The following is a 5,756-nucleotide window of genomic DNA, read 5'->3' on the forward strand; positions in this document are numbered from 1 at the left end:
GAAAAAACAACGATAATTGATCTGCAATAGAATATATTAGACAAAGTGACTGTAATTTATATTTTTGTAATAACAATGCAAAGAGTATTATCACCTGATTCAGCTGCTCCTCTTTACTTTGCTGTTTTGGTTCACTCTCAACGCTTTTCAGCCGCAGCTGGTGGGATTTGTTAGATTCCAAAAAATCTGTAAATAGTCACTTTACACTAACCGCTCAGCAGCAAACAGCAGACGGACACCGTTAGCGACTATCTGGTGAACACAGTGGAGCATTTAGCAGCTAAAGAGACGGATGTTTCCCCTCATGAGGTGGTGGAGACCAAAAACGGAGCTAAAAGAGACAGAATACTGGACTTTACATTCTTCAGGTGGCCACCACGTCCTCAGGAATACTTTTTCTTCTCGAGAAGATCCCGTCGTGTAAATTCTAAGGATTCCATTCATTTGATGATTTAGTCATTTTGACATGTCAGGACAACAAGAGGTTTCATTTTGTTCATCAGTCCCATTGTGCTCGCTGGCTCACAACAGATGCATCGTCAATGTTATTCATTTCACCTGTGCTGCTAGCTGCTCAGCTGCAGCACGTTAACCAGCAGGTAAACGGTGCAGGTGTGGGCCGACTCGTCAGTTGGCCCTTTTCACAGCAGCTATTTGGACATTACCTGCAGGGAAAACACGGGTTAATAACATTATGGCCCCATTCCATTTAGGTGGGTCAGGGCCCTGGTATTGTGCATGCTGCAGCTCACTGGAATGGCTGTGACACACGAAATAACAAAATTAATTTGATCAATGACACCTGTTCTTACCGGGACATGTCCACATGGCTGCTGGCAAAAAGAGCGTGTGCCGTACACTGTATATAAGAAGTGGACGTAGTCATCAGGACGTCAACCATTGGTCTGTGGACGGATGTTTTGAACTTGAAACTAGAGATTGAGACCATAAACTCATGTTTACAATGTTTACTGAGGTAATAAATCAAGAGAGAAGTAGAGTCATTTTCTCATAAACTTCTATACAACCAGAGGAGTCGCCCCCTGGTGGACAGTAGAGAGAATGCAGCTTTAAGGCACTTCAGCACTGGCTTCACTCGACAGAACCGGAGGTTGCTTCCTGGGCGTGACACACAGCTGGAATGTTGTGTTCCTTTTGTGTTTATGAGTTGTACTTATTGATGATCAAACTTTCTTCCCTTCAACGTTTGTGTAGCGCCTGGCAAAGGCTCCGTTTTAACCGCAAACCTTACTGACATCACATGTGTATTTATCTTGAATTTGTCAATTTATAATATATATACTGTACATATATACCACTATACCACTATAGTTATGAAAACTGTCATAGTCGTCCAACAAAGATCATGAAATGCAGCGGTGTGACAAAGCAATAGACAGCTGATGCAGCTGTTCCATAGGTCATATTTAATTTAAGTCTCTTTAAAATGACGGCTCCGAGGACGTCTCTTTGGTAATTGCTCGCTGCCTCGACTCCTCTCTCCTCGAGTCTCCTCCGCTCGCATCTCCTGTGGGCGGGACAAAGACGCTCGGAGAGAAGGCGAGGAAAGGAATCGAGGATTTACAAAACTGGGAAATGAGAAAGGCCCACTATCGGCCCATTGGTTTGTAAATTGCAGCATTTGTTTGTTTATATTTTCGTTGGTTCAGCCTGCTGTCAATCAAACACAGACACCAACACACCAATGAGAGCAAAATGTGAATTTCCTAATATCAAATACCTGTTTTAGACAATCATTTTGACTGCGAAACGATGATTTGTTAGACCTAAAATTAGAATGTCATCTAAAGTTATGTTTACTTAGTTAAACAAGGACATATTCAAGAATATCACTTCTTTGATAAGAATGTGATCAAGTGTTCAGTCAGTTCAGATTGTATTGTCATTTATTTTCTAACCCTTTTAATCCAGTAAATCTCCAGCATTGAAGAGAAGGCACTGAAACAGCATTTAAACCTCTTTGATGGGAAATAACTTGTATTACAGGAAATATAATTGAACGGTTTAACAGAATAAATGAAATATGAATAATTCAGATCATTTGCCTCGGGGAGACTTGGAGTCACGACTTCAGTCTGATCTTGTCAGACTGTGTGTAAACAGCTGCGGAGGTTTAATTAAACACGACTGTGTTTTGACAGCAGACAGAGACAGATATGTCGAGTTGTTCGTGCTATATGGAAATACATAGACCTATACATTGAGTCACATGACCACATCAGACCCCCCTCTGGGCACTCAAGACCCCCACAGCACATGGAGAATGAAAACTAGGCCAACATGCTGGTTGTATTGTAGTGGGCTCTATTATCTTTCATCTGTAAAGCATCAGAACTCCCCTGCTCTTCAGGATGACTTATGGTTCTATTTTTGACACTAACTGTCTATTAGTCGGTCAAAGACCTTCATCCAGGGTGTCAATTGGATATTCAAGGTTCCCAGAGGATTGACTCTTTCATTTTGGACTACATGGCCTTTTTTTATTACAACTATGCACGAAATTGACCTATAATCTAAAATGTGTTGCCCAGTTTAAAAACAAAGCTGGTGAAAAATACATACAGCTGGGTGACAAATGTAAAGGAAAAAAGCACAACATGAAGCGTCTTAGAATGGAGTCAGGCCACCACGAGCGTCTACAAAAGCTTCAGTGCTCCTCCACAAGATATTCTCTCATTTATATAAAACAACCTTTTATTAAATCAGGTAATATCATTGAGATCAAGATCTGCTTTGTAATAGAGACCCGAGTACAGCAGAAATAAAGAAAACATAGCCAGACATAACAAAAGGCAGAGTTACACTATCAGTAACACCGTGCTGCACTCTCCACTCTTTTATTCACGTTCTTCCTTGAATTTGTCCCCCGTCTGTAGTTGTTTTATTAAGGATTCAAGGATTCAAGGATAATTTATTGTCATTATGCAACACAGAGATACACAATGAAATGCAGATGCAGCAAATTCTGTGTGTTTCAGCATCAAGCATCAAGATGTGAACACAGAGTCCAGCTCCTCTGGTCCCATCAACATCAATGACACCACTATGAGAGCACTAGGACTTTGCCCACTGCTTACACGTGTAAGGAGCAACATTGTGCCATGTAATAGTACCGTTAAGAATACACAAATATTATGTTCATAATTCAAATGAAATACTGGTTTTGCCCAAGAGGCATCACAAAAGTGTCTGCTGCTCTCCAGCAAATCGAAATAAGTATTTTGGTGCAGCAGCGACCATCAGACGAGTGCATGTAAGTTATGGATGTGAGCCTTCATCCCTCTGCACAGACATTCAGCAAAGCACTTGTTTACGGTAAACTGTCATACATACGCTTCCTTTGACTTTGAATTGTGTATATTTTTCTGTTTTATGCGCCTGTACACACCACTGCAGAAATCCGTTGGCACTTGCCCTTCATGCTTCCAGGAGCTTGTGTGTTTGTTTAGACACTCGTGTGTCCCGCGGGACGGCATCGCCACGGCTGTAAATGTGTTTTTCATGCTCCGAGCCCAAGAGAGCGAGGAGGAAAGGGAGCTTGTGGGCTTTTTAAGTCTTGTCTGCCAGTCAAGGTTGTCCTGTCGGCCTGTTGGCCGTGTAGCATGGCGGGATTCGCAAGCTAGCAAACTAGCCACCAGCCCGCTGTAACCATAGACTGTATATAAGAAGATGACGCAGTCATTGTGTCGTCACCCATTGGTTTGTGACAGCTTGAAATGGACCATAATGTACTAAATGAACATCATGCTGTGTTGAAGAAGACTTGAAACTAGAGATTGAGACCATAAACTCATGTTTACAATGTTTACTGAGGTAACAAATCAAGAGAGAAGTAGAGTCATTTTCTCATAGACTTCTATACAATCAGAGGAGTCGCCCCCTGGTGGCCAGTAGAGAGAATGCAGGTTTTATGACCCTTCCGCATCGGCTTCACTCGGCACAACATGGCGAAAGTCTTTTTATCAGCAAATAGCACTGCAATCTCCCACTGTGGAGAATGTGGTGAAGCCATGCTTTAGGTTTACTGGCAACTCAGTTCCTCATTATTGTATGTTTAGGACACAAAATAAAAAAACGATATTCTCCTGACCCTTTGTCTGGAGAGTATTCGTATAATATAATGACTTAACTGTTAATATCATTACCTTATTTTTGCAAATAATCATTAATTATTTTTTTTTCAACATAATTATACAGTATTACCATCTTAGATATGAGATATCTTGCATGTAACATTGACAATCTGTCAAAAATGGGGCAAATGATACAGCCCTGTATCTATCATTAAAACAAACATGGCAGTACAAACAATCACTCAACCTTTTACGGCCTTACAACAGGGATAGACTATGAAAGAGAAGTGGGATGTCAAATCCTACAACGAGTTGTATATAATAATATACATTAGCATGCAGGCTCTTTGTCCACAAACTTTAAATTGTGCCTTTGCAGCGGAAAACTACTGAAGAATGTTTGAGGTTTGTGGCTTTTTAAGTCATCAGTTGAAATGTGGCTTGGGGCCCCTGAGGGGGAAAAGAGGGGCCGGATATTATTTTACAGCTTTAAAGAAAATACAAACCAATAACGTTGGCAAGTGGGTTTTTGGCAGTAAAAAAAAAGCATTATTATATCTCACTCAGTAACAAAAGAAAAACTACATGGAGAATGAATTAGTACACAGGCCACACATATTTAACTTCCTGTTCTCCTGAATAAAACCACAAACACTTCCTGGTTTGAAAGACATAAAGTCGTTTTCTAAGTATATTTATTTCAGTTCTTCAAGAAAGTAAAAGCCAAAGAAGAATCCTTCACATTAGTTGACGATAAGAGAATGATGTTGGGAGCATCAAGAACAAACATTTGTTACTGTACAGAAATCACAATGCCTTCGATTTTCTGCACTTTTCCTTCACTTTGTTGTGCTACAAACGTAAAGTGCAATTTAATGTCTGACATAGAAGACCTTGCATTTAAAAAAATAAAAATAACCTGAAAGTTATTTAAACAATGTAAATATCAGAATAAAATAAGTAAAAGGATGTCCAAAATGTAGTTTCCAGTACACAGCTTCCACGTCCAACCGTCAGGTTACCCCATTAAAGCAGGCTGAGTGTATTTTAGGTGGAAGTTACACAATCTTATACTATGATCCGACTGAGCATCAACCTTGTTTTTGCGGCTATACTGTATGTTTGTATGCCATGTTTGCCCGAGCCAAGAGAACATATATATATATATATTGGCTACTTATAACCTTATTCATATTGTATTATCGATGGACGTGTGACCACAGACTCATTCAAAGACTTCAGGTTAAATATTAGTGCTGCTTACATGAGACAGACGGGGGAGAGTGAGCCCTCTGGTGGACAGAACCAGCATTGCTCTCCAAAATGATGAAAAAGAATCTCTCACCAGTGCCGTGTGCTCCCACTCAAAACCCTCCCTTTTATTCTATTCTATCCTTTTTTATTTTACTGTATTTGGTTTTATTTATCTATTTACCATCATATCTGTATTATACTTGTACACGTTTGCCTTTGGTAATGTTCCTAATGTCATTGTTGTGCTCTTGGTCCGAGCAGAGGTGGGTCATGCTGGGTAATGTCGCTGTGTTTGTATACGTGTGCACATGGTTGTATTGAGCAAAACTCCTTAAAAAGAAAGTTATAAAAAAGAAGAAAGAAGTTGCCCTTTAACATGGATTTTTATAAACAAATGAGCCAAACACA

This window comes from Anarhichas minor, unplaced genomic scaffold, assembly GCF_050575085.1.
Source record: "Anarhichas minor isolate MPS153535 unplaced genomic scaffold, ASM5057508v1 ptg000004l, whole genome shotgun sequence".
Classification (NCBI taxonomy): domain Eukaryota; kingdom Metazoa; phylum Chordata; class Actinopteri; order Perciformes; family Anarhichadidae; genus Anarhichas; species Anarhichas minor.